This window comes from Crotalus tigris, unplaced genomic scaffold (genome assembly GCF_016545835.1).
Source record: "Crotalus tigris isolate CLP2741 ecotype Arizona unplaced genomic scaffold, ASM1654583v1 scf7180000021160.8983255:1529534, whole genome shotgun sequence".
Lineage (NCBI taxonomy): Eukaryota > Metazoa > Chordata > Lepidosauria > Squamata > Viperidae > Crotalus > Crotalus tigris.
Genome location: NW_024098373.1, coordinates 503,629 through 519,901, shown reverse-complemented (window position 1 = coordinate 519,901; position 16,273 = coordinate 503,629).

Below are 16,273 nucleotides of genomic sequence, written 5' to 3'. Positions count from 1 at the left end.
CTAAATCAGGATAAACCTGACACCAACACCTGTGCAGTAGTTGCCCCACCTCTTTAAGCTCTCCACAGCCAAGCACTCTAAATGTGGCTGCAAGCGTTAAAGACAGTGTTGGGGTGATGATGGTTTGTAGGAGAGGCGTGTCACTGTGGTAATGAAGCAGCCTAAAAAATGATACTTCCCTCCACTAGTAGGACTCACAAGGGTAGTAGTTGGTGGTGTAGTAGCAAGTTGGGAACAATGAGTGGCGAGCAATGAGTAGTAAGTCTGTAAATGCTTATGTTACTTACTGACCTGTGCTATCTAGAGACTTGTGTTGTTGGCTCTGCTCTTTTGTGTTTTAGAGCCCATGACCATGTGGTGGCAACAGTGGGGTATCGACAAAAGAGGTGTGCTATCCAACCGAAGTTGGCAATTACACCAAGTTAATGAAAAGGGAAACAAAAAACATGCTGCAAAAGGTGAATCTGCCCCTTGCAAAGCCAACATGCTACTACAGACATCAGACCTCGTAACCAGTACCTACAACCAGGAGTTGAGAATAAAATTTCCTAAAATGGCTGTGAGAAACTGGGACTGTTGTGGCGATTGCTGCCCCTCCTATGTAGGCTGGACAAGACCAAGCTGAAGGACTGGACTGCAACCTGTGGGCTGGACAGCTATGACCTACAGGAGCAAGTCTGGCCCCCACTAAATGAACATAGAAACATGAAAAAGGCAAAAGGGGCAGGTTCTGCCATAGAAGAGACTATTTTGCTAGGGACAGGAATCTTTGCTTTTTGATTAGTCCCGTATAACCATACAGAGCTGTTGAAATAACAGCAAGAAGAAAATCTTCAATTAATTAAAAGAGAAAGAGAAGCAAACCTGGAGAAAGGAAAAGACTTTCAGAAGATCCCATTAGGGATCTAATACCTTGCAGAGACCAACAAATCCCTAGGAGCGATCTGAATAGGTTAACGTGTAAATGACAACAGCCAGAGTAGAGGCCTCGTTCCACCAATCAAGGTTTGTCCTATACCTCGACTCAATAATTGCCATGGATTTTTTTTTTTTAATACCTTGCCATGGTTAGATAAAAACAGGGAAGCGTCTATTGTCCTTTGAGAACTAGGAAGAAACCAAAATCAAAACATTTGCCTCAAGCTAAAGAAGATGCTACAAAGGACAAGACCTCATGAATGACCAGCGCCCAGCAAAGTGCAATCAACTGGACACTACTGTTTCCCCCGAAAATAAGGCCCATCAATCCATAGCTCGGTTCTTGACTGCAGAACCCTTTCTGGAAGGCCTCTGACGGCAAAATGTAGGCCGGAGCTCCTTCAGCTGCAGAAGCGGGCCTGTGAGGCAGCCCCATCCCTGCCGTAAGCTTGATTTTTAGGCGTGTGCCTTGCCTGAAAACTAGGCCTTATTTTGGGCGGTAAGGCTTCTCTTCCGCCCACCACCAAAAATCAATCTAAGACCTACCCCCAAAATAAGCCTTAATTTTGGGGAAACATGGTAGACAGTCCGAGAAAAAGGAAGGCTAAAGAAAACCCGGTGCCAAACATTTCAGGAAGATCCCCCACCATCAACCCTAAATGGAAGGATATGGAGGCTGCAGCTACAGACCAAGAACTGGAGTATGGCTTGTATTATAGGCCCAATGTGCTTGGATATAGTAAAGAAATGAACACGGGCAATGCATATTATAGGCCCAGGATATAGTAAAGAAATGAACATGGGCCAGGTTACTTACAGGACCGCATTCTGCTGCACAGCTCCCAGAGACCGGTGAGGTCCCATAGATTGGGCCTCCTTCAGGTCCCGTCGGCCAGACAATGTCGGCTGGCGGGCCCTCGGGGAAGGGCCTTTTCTGTGGTGGCTCCGACCTGGTGGAATCAACTCCCCCCCCCCCGAGGTTCGAACTACTCCCACCCTGCCGGCCTTTAAGAAGGCCGTTAAAACCCTCCTGTTCCGGCAGGCCTGGGGCTGATGTCCCCGGGGGGCCGGGATATGATCGGACTCACGGTATGACTGCTTTATTTTGTTATATTTATTGTTTTAACTTTGTACGCTGCCCTGAGTCCTTTGGGATTGGGCGGCATATAAATACTGAAAATAAAATAAATAAAATAAATACAAAATAGCAGACAGATATGAACCAATCACTGCCTATGCCTCCACCTTCTAGAGGCATCCTTTCCAGAATGTATGGAGACTTTAAAGACTTTATGGTCTTCAAAAAGTATTATGGGTGGGCTCGAGAGAGGCAGTGGATTTCCAGAAGTATATACGGAGGCTCCAGGGGGCCAGATGTCTTTTGGGGGTATGTATGGGGGCTATAGATGGACAGGGCTCTCTATAGGGGCTCCAGAATGACTTCTGCTTCTGGAAGAACGTATTATTGGGGGACCAATATTTAATTGTCTTTGTAAAGCAGTACTGAATTGAGCTATCAACTGGTTTTGATATCAAGTGAATGGCTCAACAAACGGAGACTCCAGAATTAGTTCTCTCTTTGTAGGAATGGGGGGGGGAGGAACACTTAGAGGTGAGGTAGTGGTGTCTTCTTGACATATGCAGGAGTCCGAAATATGGGTACAAATGGGGTTTCTCCACAATAATTTTCCTTCGGGAGATCAGCGATTTAAGTTGAATTGGTTGGTTTCCTTGATATGATTATCTCCTTTGGGATCTAGCCTGCTCCCACCACCTTTCCAGAGATGCTGGATAAGAGGTGTAAATTCTTGGATACTTTATCCTCAGCCAAATTGAAAATCCCAAACTATGTAGTATTGCGACCTGGACAATGTTTGCACGTTCAATGTGTCAAGGTAACTATGATTTAGTATAGAAGCGATATATAGTCAGCTGAGTATTTGTGAGTAGTATCCCTTGTAAGAGACTGTCTGAGGAGAGTAGCAGTTGGAACCTGCTTGCTCACCTCAACCGCTTGTGTGTAACTATCTTGTATTCTGTATGCTCCCTGAATATTGTTTCACATTAAACCAGTTCTTTAAACAAACCACTGTCAGACATTTATGCTCCTATGCTACCACAAGGTAAGAAAAAGGCTGTAATAATTTATATTTTTTAAAACAACAAGCATCTCTCTGTAAGAAAAGGACGGAGATTCAACATTTTGATAGTGGACATAGAGAGGTTTTTATTGAAAGTGTTAGACAAAGTGATTAGCGTGTGGCATCTACGGAGGTCACACAAACAAGTGGGAGGTAAAATATGGTTCTAAGGTGTGAACCACAGCGGCAATAAAATCAACGGTTATCTGACAGAATTATGTAGAAAGAGACAAAGTCAAACTATCAACCCATCTCAGGTATTCTGCACAACCCTTCAGTCAAGAATTTTGACTGGCGGGGTGACCCCACCCTCTGGAACATCTTGCCCCCCCATGAGACAATCCTCCACTCTTCTGGTTTTTAAATCTAGAGATCCAAGTATAAAACAGCTGAGGATGGCTGGCGGGGGGGTTTGAGGGTTAGGTAAAATCACCACCTTGATTTTTTAGCCCTCTGAATTTTTTCATCTTTGATTTTATCTTTGCTTGCAAGTTTTAAAGATTGTTCTTCAGTTTTTTAAATCTATTTATGTTTAATTTTATTATGCTCATTGCCAAGCAAGTCAACACTGGTTGACATGGCAACGACGTTACTGGAATCCCTGACTGGAAGATCCTGCTTGCGCCTTAAATCAAAGATCTACACCTCACAGTTGTCCATCCAGAGTCACTCTATGGACCTCTACAATGATGGTTCGATAGGAACAGACGCTGCACGCAGCGAAAATGCGAATGATCAGATACTCATTGGGGTCACACGATTGACCACTTGGTAAACACAAGCATCCAGAAAGCCTTCAAAGTTACCCCAATTCCGGCCAAAATGAGAGAAGCAAGGCTGTGATGGCATGGATGTGGTCTGAGCTGAAGTGGAATCCATTGTGAGTTTGGCACTTGCACTCAGACCAGAGAGCTGGCAGCTCAGAAGACAGAAAAAGCGATGGATTGACTGCATGCATGAAGACCTGTGAGCCCATAGGCATTAGTATGTCCCATCAACACTGCAGACCAAAAGAGCAGGCAAAATGAAAAACTAAGGAGTAATATGGAAGCAATGCAAAGAACAAGACCACCCAGCGTCGTCCAATGAGACGGGCAGTGTAGAAATTTGGACAACGATGTTTTCCCCAATCTATCAAGCAACTGACTGCCAAGGGCTTCCATTTCAGAGAGATCTTTTAGGATTTATAGGGTTGCCGATAGGACAGATGGAAGCTCCGACTTTCCAGTCCGGTTTCGCTTCGCCCAGCGATCCTTAAAAGGGTTGGAAAGTGGCCCTGGAGGGGCAATGAAAGAGGGACATTCCAGGAGCTCAGATCAGGCGGCGGCCGATCTGAGTGAACTGAGAACCCCTCTGAAAAGGCAGAAAAATGCTGCCAGATGAGCCACGGCAGGCCAAGTCATCTCCAGCCAGCTCTGCAAAACAGCTGACTGTCAACAGCGTGCTGACACTGGGTGAGCTAGAATCTTTTCCTTCTCCTTGGATTATAAAATGTTGAGTCCTTGATGGAAAAAAGCTGAAAAGACCCCCAAGGAGGATTCATTTAAAGGCAGCGAGCAATTAAAAAAGGGGAAAACGCTTTAAAGAGTATCGGACGTTAATAAGCCGAGGACATCTAGTGGCGAAAGAAGAGACAGCACCAATAATCAATGGAAAAAATGCTTTCACAATAACCTTGAGACACCTGCAAACATCAAAGTGCCTTGGCATGAGATTACAAGGAAGGCAACTTCTCATAGTTGTATTTGCTGACTTTGGCTAAAACTAAACGGACACTATTTGAAGAAAGTGAACGCTTTATAACAAAGACCTGACTGGGGGAGGTGGATTTGGCCTAAAACAGCTGGCTCCCTTTTGCATTTTAGACTTTGGTTTAAGACTGGGATCTGTAAAATGAGTACATCAAACATTTCTAGACTTACCCGTGGGACAATCTAGTCCAACAACCCAGGGATCTATTGAAATGACACCGCAACGTGAGAAAATAAGCACTGCCCAAAATGAAATGCTTCTGTTTCCTACCATCTGGTGACAGTCCCGTCATAAATCCTGGGGAGGGTGGTTGGGAGGGGAAAACTAAAGTAACTTCTGTATCTCCCAGAGACGCGGCCTCAAAGTCACCCTGGCTGCGAAAGGCAGCTCCATACCAACCAATGCTTGAACTGACCATTCTAAAAACACCTTGCTAGATAACAGATTGGTCCTGGGGGTCTGTGTCAGCAATGGGAGGCAGTTAAGGGAAGGGAAAATGAGAGTTTGGCACGCAATTCTCAGTTCTGTATTTGCATTACGCAGTACACTTGACTTCTAATAAAATTATACCTTAGCAAATGGTGCCAAGGATCATTACCTCTTAAGGTATTTAGGTGGTGACAGTTCTGATGCAATTTGTGCAGAATCACTGGATAGAACAGAGAAATTTGGTTTATACCAGATTTCCACTACTTTTTATGCCTCGCCAGCAACAGAGAAATGGCAATGGATAATAGGGTCAGGGGAAACCCTGCAGAGATTATCAGCGGAAGCAAGGCGGACCAGGGACGACACAAAGCTACGGCAGCACGAACAATCATTGTACAGGTTAAGTTTATAAAACTAATGTCTACCATTCCCGGTTGGCATATGCAGCCAAAGTAAACTCCTGGGTTATTTTACCAAGAGTAACTTTATGGTTAGATTTATAACAGGCACAGAAGAAGCAAAACTAACTGAGGTTTTTGTGTGAAAAAACACCACCCATTTCCATCAATCCAAGACATTTTTACTTTGGGAAAAGCCTCTGTGCCTTTGGAAAGGTTCCCACTGTACGGCCTTGAAATGTCAGGATTTTTTTCAGGCTGCAAACGGCGCACATAAATTCCTTACCTCCCAATACATTCCCCCTTTTTCTATTGTCAAGATGCAATTCAAGTTTGACAACTATCATGATTTGACCGACAATGGCATTAGTGGGAAGGAAGGGAGGCTTTTGAACAACAAAAACTACAGCGGTAATACAATTTCTCTTCAAATAGCAGTCAAAGAGTGCCACAGATAGACACACTGTGATCCTGCTGCATGCAGGAGTTATGCCATTCTGTGGCCTAATTCTCACCAAGGAAGCAGGACTGTTACCTGTTCCTATTTTTTAATTTTAAAATGATCTAACGTCATGTCCTTGGTAATGTTACTAGAAAAACCTGCTTTTGCCGACGTCACTGAATCTCAAGACCGAAAATAACTGGAAAGTTGCATCAGCAGGGTTTAGTACCAGCTCATCCGAGAACATGCGAGCCTAGAGTTAGGGTGAATTCAGCAGCTTCAGCTAGCCCAGGGGTCTCTGAACTGGGTCGCGGCCCGGTAGTAGGCCAAGACAGTCTGGCCAGTGCGGGTGGCACCCCTTCGCTTGTACTAGCACCGGGCAAAAACAAGCGCCGGTTTGCAAAAATGGGCCGCCACTGTGCTGCAAGGTGCAAAAATGGCGGTGCCACACAAGAATGGGTCAGGGCTAATGCGTATGTGTGGCAGGGCTAATGAGTATCACGCAGGCTAGTCCTGCCGTTTTTGGTGCTCGCCGCCCCGTGCGCACGCATGTAAAATACTTCCCCCTCCCTTTTCCTCTGGCCCGCTAACTGACAAAGATTGGTGACTGTTTTGTCCTGGGCTGTGATTGACACAACTGGTGCAGGAAGCTGCAGTGTCCCAGGCAGACGCTCCAACCTATTGCGCATGCACAAGGTGGGAAAAATACGTTGCATTGGTTGATGCTGCTCCCTGCAGAAGGCTATAAAAGGGATCCACACCATTTTGTGTTGTTCTGTTGAAGATTGAATAAGGAAGCAACTGTTGTTACTCCTGCCTCGTCTCAAGGCCTTACCAACGCTCCGAACAGAACAGTGACCTCTTGAGTTAGGCAAGGCCAATAAATTTTTATAGATGCTCAACATGGCCTGCTTTAATGTTCTGTATGGACTATAAAGCATGCCACCAACTTTTCTATTGCTACTTCTTGCCTTGAGCTACAGTATTCCTGTTGAGATGCAATAGTTGGGGGGGGGCGTCCCATGTCTTTGTTTTCTCCTGTGTACACCATTGAAATCTGCTGACTCAACTTTTGTCTTTTGCATCCAACAGCCCCCCCCATTCCTCTGAAAGGAAGGCTGATGAATAATGATGAGTTGGACACCCCCTCCCCACCCCAAAGAAATAATCTAGGAACACCCCAACTAAACTGGGTCAACAGCAGCCTGAGGCTAAATGGCAAATACTTGACACACACAATGAGGAACCAGCTAGCAACGATCAGGACACAATAAAGTAATTAACACCTTTCAGGCAGGATTAGCCAAGAAATTTAACCAACAATAGTCACTGACCAACAAATCAGAAAAGGCAGATTCAAACTCACCAATCAAAAATGACAAAATTTGTAAACTACAAAAAGGTATAAAACCTCTGTTTAAAGATCATTCTGTCTTAGCTAGCTGGGGACTCGAGCTGAATTGTCACTCAACTTTGATCCTCGTGATTAAACCTCTTTCCGGTAGCTGGCTTCACGATCTTTGCGCCATCAAGGAGAATCCCGGCTGGAAAAACTGACCGGGGGAGTTCCTCCCAACAATAAGGAACTGAGCAAATTAGAGTCCCGTTAAGACGTTTTATCCGGCCTTCCCCGTATGGAAACCTGGATCTCATAAAGATTTCAGCTGCCCTTGGCTGCTGGGAAAATTCAAGAAAGCAAATTTTGCATTTTCTGGCCTTTGTTAAGGTTTTGCCTCAAGGCCTGAAAAATTAAAAGGTCTTCAAAGGTTTTTTTTTTTTAAAAAAAGAAAAGCTGCATTAAACCACTGACCATGTGCCAAGCGCAAGATAAAATACCCGTGCATGCTAACCCAAACTCCTGTATTGAAGTTCTTATTTAGCAACAGAGCAAACAAGTGCTGAATGTTACAAAACCAGAAACACATCACTAAGAAGCCAAAATCACAAGACTACTTCGGATTTACCTTGGCCATATCACACATGCAAATTCATCGAAGACAGTGATGCTAGGAAGTTAGTGGATCAAGAGGCAAAGATCTCACTGACTTGATATTAGTCAAATATGATACAGAGATGAACACCCCTCCTTGACATGGTAGCATGGAGAACAATTCACCAAATGTCAGACACGACTAAAGGTTAAACTAGTATTTTAAAATCTTTAAAAGATACGCAAACCTGAAAACCAACAAGGCAAATTGAGAATTCCCAATTTTAACATGATGCATGGTTTTCTATTTTGACTTCTATCATGTTGTGCAATTGAACAGCTTAGGCTCAAGAACCCTTACAAGCCCAACCTGAAAAAATTAAAACTTGCCAAATGTACATTGAGAACTTATGGAAACTGCTGATCTTCTAAAATACTTGTTAAATTGGATTGCCCATAAAGGGGCCAGGATCTTAAAGAGACTGATGTCCAGTCCTTTTAAAGACCTCTCCCTAACCAGTCCAGCAACTGAGGGCTATAGAAGTTGAGCAGAGAGGCAACTGGGAGTAGCAAGGAAGCATGGAGTAGAAGTAAGGTGAGTCTATGTTAAGTTTGAGGAATTAAAAAAGCCTGAAGCAGCCTCCTAAAGCAACAATAATGAATTGCTATTCTCCAGAAGTAGGACTCACAAGTAATAGTAGTGGTGGAGGTGTAGACTAAAGAGTGGAGTAGTATGCAGCGAGTACTAACCTTGAGTGCTTGTATGCGTGTGCTGCCTAAAGGCCTGTGATTTTGCAGCCCACTAAGCTGAAAGAACTAAAAGAACCAATGGAATTCTGATAGAACATCCTATATTCAATTTGCTGGTTATTAAAACCCATACCAAGTTACACAACTCACAAGTAGTAATAGTGGAAGTAAATCAACCTTTGACTCTGGATGGCTTATAAAATGGAAATTCCACAATATGCAAATCAACAAGCAGGGCTTTATAAACCACTTGATCCATTCCTTGTCAATCTAGGGGTCCCCAGGCCCACAGACAATTAAGATGGACAGCCATTTAAAATTATTCAAATAAACCACAAATTTTCCTAATTTGCCTAGATACCTTAAAGCTGGGTTTTGAATCTCCTAAATAAACTTGCTGGGGGAAAATTGGGAAGTTCCTAATTTTACTCTTAACGTTTTATCTGGAACTGTAAAAGTTTAAGACAAATGCAGAATACTGTAAATCCAACAAGTTGAAGTCTTTGCAACACGTTGGAAAACAAGCTGGTCAAGATTTAATCTATTATTTCTTAAGATGCAAGCACCACAGCACAGAAGATATGACTCTAGATTATATTATTTTCCATGTGTTATATTTCTCTTTTGAAAAATGAGCATAAACTTAAAAAGCAGGGACTTTATAAATGGTTGTTCATCAGAATAAGCATGATGTGCGTTGTGTTAGCCTAAAACCTAGCATGCTGCCCCAACTTAAAATTCAGATTGTTCCAACCCTGCCAACTTTTTGAAAAACCCTTTTAAGACCTTGTGTTAATCAGTCAAGTCCCTGGAGCCCAATTTATGATATTCTACTTTTCTAGTCTTGCTTTCTGTTTTTAACTATGTTCATTGCCCACAAAGAACCTCGTGGCAATAAAACAGAACACAATGTTGTTAGTCCCTGAGGCAAGATCTGTTTAACTTATTTTAATCTTTTAAATTTTATGTCATATAATACGCCTTCTTTTGTATTGTTTCTGACACAATGAACTACCCAGAAATGCTTTGACAAAATGAGGGGCGTTATAAAATCAAATATTGTTCAAATGGTAAATACTGAAGGACACACCCCATTTAAGTATCAAGGTTTAATGAGGCAGAATCATAGATAGGAAAAGCTGGAAGCTGTCCTAAAGTTTCTTGGTAAAAAAAAAAAAAAAAAAAACATCAGGAGTTTGAAACAACTCTAATATGCATTGTCCAGGCAAAGGGTAGATTTATTTATTCAGCAGGAAAAGATGTTATCACAAATCCCAAAGTTGTAGGAAGATTAGAGCCACAATTTATCCTAGGATAGCACCAAATGGCAAGCAAAATCATTTAACGGGAATTGAAAATTAGGAGCACCCATCATTGTATGGAGAATAGGAGGGAGTATTAAGTTATCTTTTGCTTGTCAAAAATAGAAACCAAATGTATGCTTCTGTTCTGGGGATTATTAAATAGAAGAACTATCAAGTATGTATTCACTGCCTTACAAAAAAATGGGGGATGTCTAAATAAATCTTAAAAGCAGAGTTTCAGCTCACCTTTATTACAATAGGTACTATATAGTCCGAGTCCTTCACATTAATAAAAAGTCTGCCAAAGCCACAAAATAATTTGAAAAAGCCTCATCTTTTCTCTACCCACCAAGCTATATAAATGGAAGAACGTTAAAAAAAAAGCATTTTATCAGAAATCTGTATGGATTTAAAACAGGGAACAAATTTATTGTCAGGGAAAACCCTAAAAGTAGATGAACTGAACCAGGGGATAAATTAAGGGTTATTTCTTTTCATGTATAAGTATCTCAGCAAACTTAGATAATTGTGCTCAGAAATATTAGAGAGGCTTCTGATTGCCCATATTGGCTGTTGCTGGGCAGAAAGCAATTATGAAATTAAGTTATCAAATTTTTGGAGTCTTTTTTTGAATGTTTTATAAAGGCTGATATACTGTATAATGAATCTTCAAGTAGAGAAGCAATCCAAATTTTTCTTTAAAGCCCAGCAAAGCAACTCATTTTAAAAGACCTTTTATAAAACCCCTTTTGCTGGAGAAAATTAAGTACTACTAGTAGAGTCCCAACTACAGACTTTTTATTGCTAAATACATCTATTTCTCTGCAAAGTTTCTAAATAGAGCTATCACCTGCCCTTCCCTTAAATTGCTTCTTAATTTAAAAGGTAGACTCCTCCTAAATTGGAAGGTAACAAAAGCAGGCAAGCTATAATGAATTCCTTGAACTTAAAATACAGTTTGAAGCAATTAAAAGATGTTGCATTTAGAGCATCATTGCCAACTTAGAAACAAGGTTATCTAAAATAAACTTCGGACTTGTGTTCAAATAAACCCAGATAACAAACTTAGATCAGTTTTGAAACACTATTTTTCCTGTTTTATGTACTGTGTAATTTTAATAGAAAAGGTTAATATTGTGTATAGAAAAGCCTAGACTTCATTTAATTAAGACTTCAACACCCACAGATGTAAAAAAAAAACCTACATCTGTTTCAAATCCCAGCACTAGCATTCCAACTTAAATGTTAGTTAAAAAGGCTTGTTTCTTCCCATTTAACTAAGCCAGCATTTAACTCACAGTAATTGCAAGCAAGCCTACCAAACTCTTTATAGAAAAGTATTTTGACAATTAGCTACTGAAGCTTGAGAAAATCTTCACCCTAGAATAAAATAAAAATTGTAAATCAATTCCCTAAAGACCAGAGGAAAATAAAAAGCAATTTTGGGGAAAACACCATCCCCCCCATCCACTTTTCCATCAGAAATGAATTGGGCTGCTTCTGCAGCAAGAATATATACTTCAGGACAATACCAACTCCAAAATTGAAGAGGGGAGACTCGACAGAAAAGCTTTTAAATTATCTTGGAAAGGACACTTCCAACCAAATCTCTTGACTGCAACCATGAAAATGTGTTTGTAATAGTTTGTAACTCAATCCAAGCTTGCAGCCTAGAGTTTTTCATTAGCTTTAAGTTTTAATTTCAAGGTGTTCTTCCCCCCTCCCCAATTTTTATTTGGAACATTCCACAGCCCTGACATTTGTGAATGTTAGAATTTGCAGCTCCTCTTTATGGTAATTGTAACTGGGACTATTAACAAAAAAAGAGCAATGAAGGATAGTCTGGGTTTTATCCTTGTTTTCTGCAATGTAAAAGCAATTTGCAGCCGGATTTTGGGGAGGTCAGCTGCCTCTACAGAAATCCATTCTGTCCCCCACTAATTTGATAAAGCAAGCTTGCAATGCAAATTTAAAAGAGGAAGGCATTCAAGGGGAACTTTTTTCCACTTGGTGAAATTAACCTGGCTTTAAACCCAACTATACTGCACATTTTTTATGAGATGCAAACAGCACTTCCTTTAAATAAATCTTGTGCTGTAATAAACTCAAGTTTCTTCAATAATTTGGGCTATTAAGTACGTTATAGCAACCTGCCTCTTCCCGTGTATTGCTTACTCCTGCCTATTTGGCCAAAGGCCACATTTATCAACAGAGCCCTTGCGTCTTAACCTAGATTAAAAAATTTAAAATGGCAACAGTTAACATTGCAAGGGAAGCTGCACTTGTTTAAAAAATTAAAGATGTCTGTTTGTGAACCATTCAAGAAACCAGGTTAATTCTCTTTAGCTGTTTTATGCAATAGTAAACTGTTCAAAACCTTTTGCGTTATTTTTGCATTGTAGTTTTTAATGCTTAAGGGCCTCACGGCTTGAGGATTGATATAGTATAGTTAGGCCATCTGTAAATGGCACGTTGGATACCAAATTGTGATTTTAATGTTTTATTACTTTATTCTAGAATCTTTAAAGTGGATATTCCTTGAGTGTTATTTGTTCTGGTCTTTGATTTGTTCTGGTCTTTGACTTGTCATAAACTTGTAAACTGAAATGGGTGGCAATAAAAATCAAGTTTTTGTTCAAATGGCCCCATACTGAAGGACACCACCCCATAAATTTCACATATTGAGACAGAATCAAAGGTGGAGAATGATTTGTTAGGGTAAAAGAAATCAATTATTTTAATCATAAATTTAAGGTATTTTGTCAGTGTTGAAGTTATTTGTTCAATAGAAGATACTATCAATTCAAGAATAAATTGCTTGAAAATTAAGGCCACAAATGATTCCCAAGACAGCAGAAACACAAGCCAAAAAGTAATTTCTTAACAGCTATTAAAAATTAGGAGCCAAATATATAACTATCATTGTATGGGAAAATAGAAGGAAGAAGTATTAAGTACGTTTGCTGCCCTATTTATAAAACTGATATAAAAATCTAATGAGTTTGAGCTTCAGCTCAAAAGTTTAATGCTACATTTTCACTTCAACGAAAAGCCTGCCATACTACAAAATTTGAAAACCTCATTTTCTTCTCTACCCACCAGGTAAATCAAGAATGAATTCAAAATGAAGGGGGGGTGGAAAATTAGCAAACTTGTGTAGAAAAAAATCATGGAACATTTTGGCAAAATGAATCTAAAATGGCAATAGGAAATGGGCCAGAAAATTTAAGGACAATCTCCTTTATTTGTATCTCAGCAAATTTAATTACTGTTTTCTAGAAACGTTGGAAGGCCTTTGAATATCAAGGCAGCCATTTCCTAACTTGAAGGCAACCTAGAAGATCCACCCAAATCCTTTTTAACCAAGTTTAACAAAGCAGCCAATTTCTCATCTTTTGAGTTTTCCAAAAACTTCCACTTGAGGCAAAGTATTATTGGTCTACTCCCAACTAGACTTTTCTTGCTGAAATTAACTCCTTTATCTCATTGCAAAGTTGCTCAATTGAATTATCAACCTTCCTTTCTCGTAGAGTTTAATCTAACTGCAGAATTCAAACTTTCAAGCAGGGCAAGTTGTCATAAATTTCTATAACCTTACTCTTTCAAAATCTTCTGCCTGTCCCATAAAATAACATTTTCAGCATAACAGAAAAAAAAATACTTTTTGGTCAAAGAAACCCAAATTCTACATAAACCTGATATGAAAAACGCAGTTAAACCAGCTTTTAACTAAATTTGTTTTATCTAGCTAATATTCAGGATGTGGTACATAGAGAAAGACTAGAGTTTGTTGAATTTTAGAAGACCTCTTAAAATAAACGACATAGAAACCAAGCCGGAGATATTTTGTTTAAAAAAAAAAAACCCCACATTTGAGTTTAAAAAAACAGAAGGCTTTTCTCCTTCCACTTTTAACTAAGAGAAACTCCCACTAATAGAGAACGAGCATAGGAAAAGCTATAGAAATATTTATTTTCTTGAGAAATAGGCGTTATCAGGCTCTTGATAAAACCCCCCACCTCAGAATAAACCGAAAATAACTAAAGAGATTTGCAAAGCAGGCCCCTAACGCAACAGGAAAATAAACAACGATCGTTTGAACGAAGCAACACCATTCGCCTTTTTTTCCCCCACCCAGAAATGAACTGGGCAGGCTCTGCAGCAAGAAATATAAACCTCAGGTCTATACCAACTTCAAAATGAAAGGGGGGACTCTAGGGAGAAAACTTTCTTAAGTATCTTGAAGGGACATTTCCAGCCAAATCTCCTGACCGCTACTATGACATCGTGTTTATAATACTTTGTAAGTCGTTCCAACTTTGTAGCCTATTTTATTTCAGGAGCTGAAGTTTAAGTTTCAAGCTGTTCTCCCCCCACGCCCTAGTTTCCATTTGGAACATTCCAGCCCGGAGCAATATTTTCCAAAGCGGCAGTTTCAGTAAAGTAATTTGCAAACTCTAATGGGGAATTTTAATGGTTGGGTGGGTTGCATGCAAAAAAAAAAAAAAAAAGAGGAAAGATAGCCGGAATTTTGCTCTTATTTTCTGGAAAAGCTTCTCAAGTCAAAGCGATTGTCTGCTGGACTTTGCTGAAAGGGCAACTGCTCTACACAAGTACATTTTCCCCTTTGAAGGAGAAACTCTGCAAGTTGCAATGCAAAATCTCCAATATAAATGCAAAAGAGGATGGCGTTGGAAGGGAATAAATTTCTGCTGATGAAACTAGCCAGCCTTCAACCCACCACTGTATGCTTTTCCTTGTATGCAAATAGTATTGTATGCAAATTGTATTTATTGTCTGCAAAGTGCACTCTTGCACTGTGACATATAACAACAAACTTGCTATCTTCAAATAATAATAATTGGGCTATAAAGTATGTTGTGGAAGCCTATCTACCCCATGCATCCATAATACTGCATGCTCATTTGGCCAAAGGCTGATACATCAACAAAGTCCTTGCATTTTTGTCAACTTGGGTCAAAAAAGTCAAAATGGCAGCTTTGTCATTGCAAGTAAAATTTTGACTGTTTTTTATGGTCAATAAAAGACACGTTTCACATCCCTGAGTTAAGGGTGGGGGAAGCCAACCCCCTATACTTTGTTCCAGAAGATTTTTCTTTTAAATTCAGGTTAAATTAAAAAAAATAATTTTTAAATTCTGCTTTTGACGTAAACTCGTCATCTGCTTTCTAACTTTATTCAGTAGTGGTGCTTCATACTCCAGGTGGCTCATAACATAATAAAAAAGATAAAAATGCATCAATTCAAAGGAAAATCAACATACAGATAAAAAGACTGACATTCACATTATATTATAGCCTTAATTTTTATAAAATGATGTATTGTTGGTGTTTGACACTGGAAAAATTGTCTATGAGGTACTTCACATTTATGCTGGAAATGTGAATAAGGGGGGATTTTTTAATTACTCTTGGGCAATAGGTAAAAAAGCTGAAAAAATTGGATTCAAATACATTAATTCAGAAGATTTTAAAGATTTTTAAAATCTTTTGGGACCGATTGATAAGAAATTGAGAAAAAAATCATGGAAATTTGTTTCTATATCTGATAATAGCAGCGAGACTTCTATATACAGAAGGATGGAATGGTTTGACCAAGAGAAAAATGGACAATGAAGATGATGGGGCCTGCTGAGATGGCATAACAACAATCCTGTGAGGTAGGTTAGGCGGAGAGAGTGAATGACGCAAGTTCACCCAGCCGGCTTTCAGGCCTAAGCCAAGACTACAACTCCCAGTCTCCTGGTGATGGCCCAAAGTCACCCAGCTGGCTTTTAGGCCTAAGCCAAGACTACAACTCCCAGTCTCCTGGTAATGGCCCAAAGCCATCCAGCTGGCATTCAGGCCTAAGCCAGGACTACAACTCACTGTCTCCTGGTGATTGGTTCAAAGTTACCCTATTTATTTATTTATTTATGAGACTTATATACCGCTTTTAAGTGCAATTAAAAGTCACCCACCCAGCTTTCGTGTCCAAGGTGGGACTACAACTCTCAGTCTCCTGGTGATGGCTCAAAGTCACCCAGGTGGCTTTCAGGCCTAACCCAGGACTATAACTCACTGTCTCCTGGTGATTGGCCCAAAGTCACCAGCTGGCTTTCATGCCTAAGACAGGACTACAACTCACTGTCTCCTGGTGATTGGTTCAAAGTTACCTAGTTAAAAGTCACCCACCCAGCTTTCATGTCC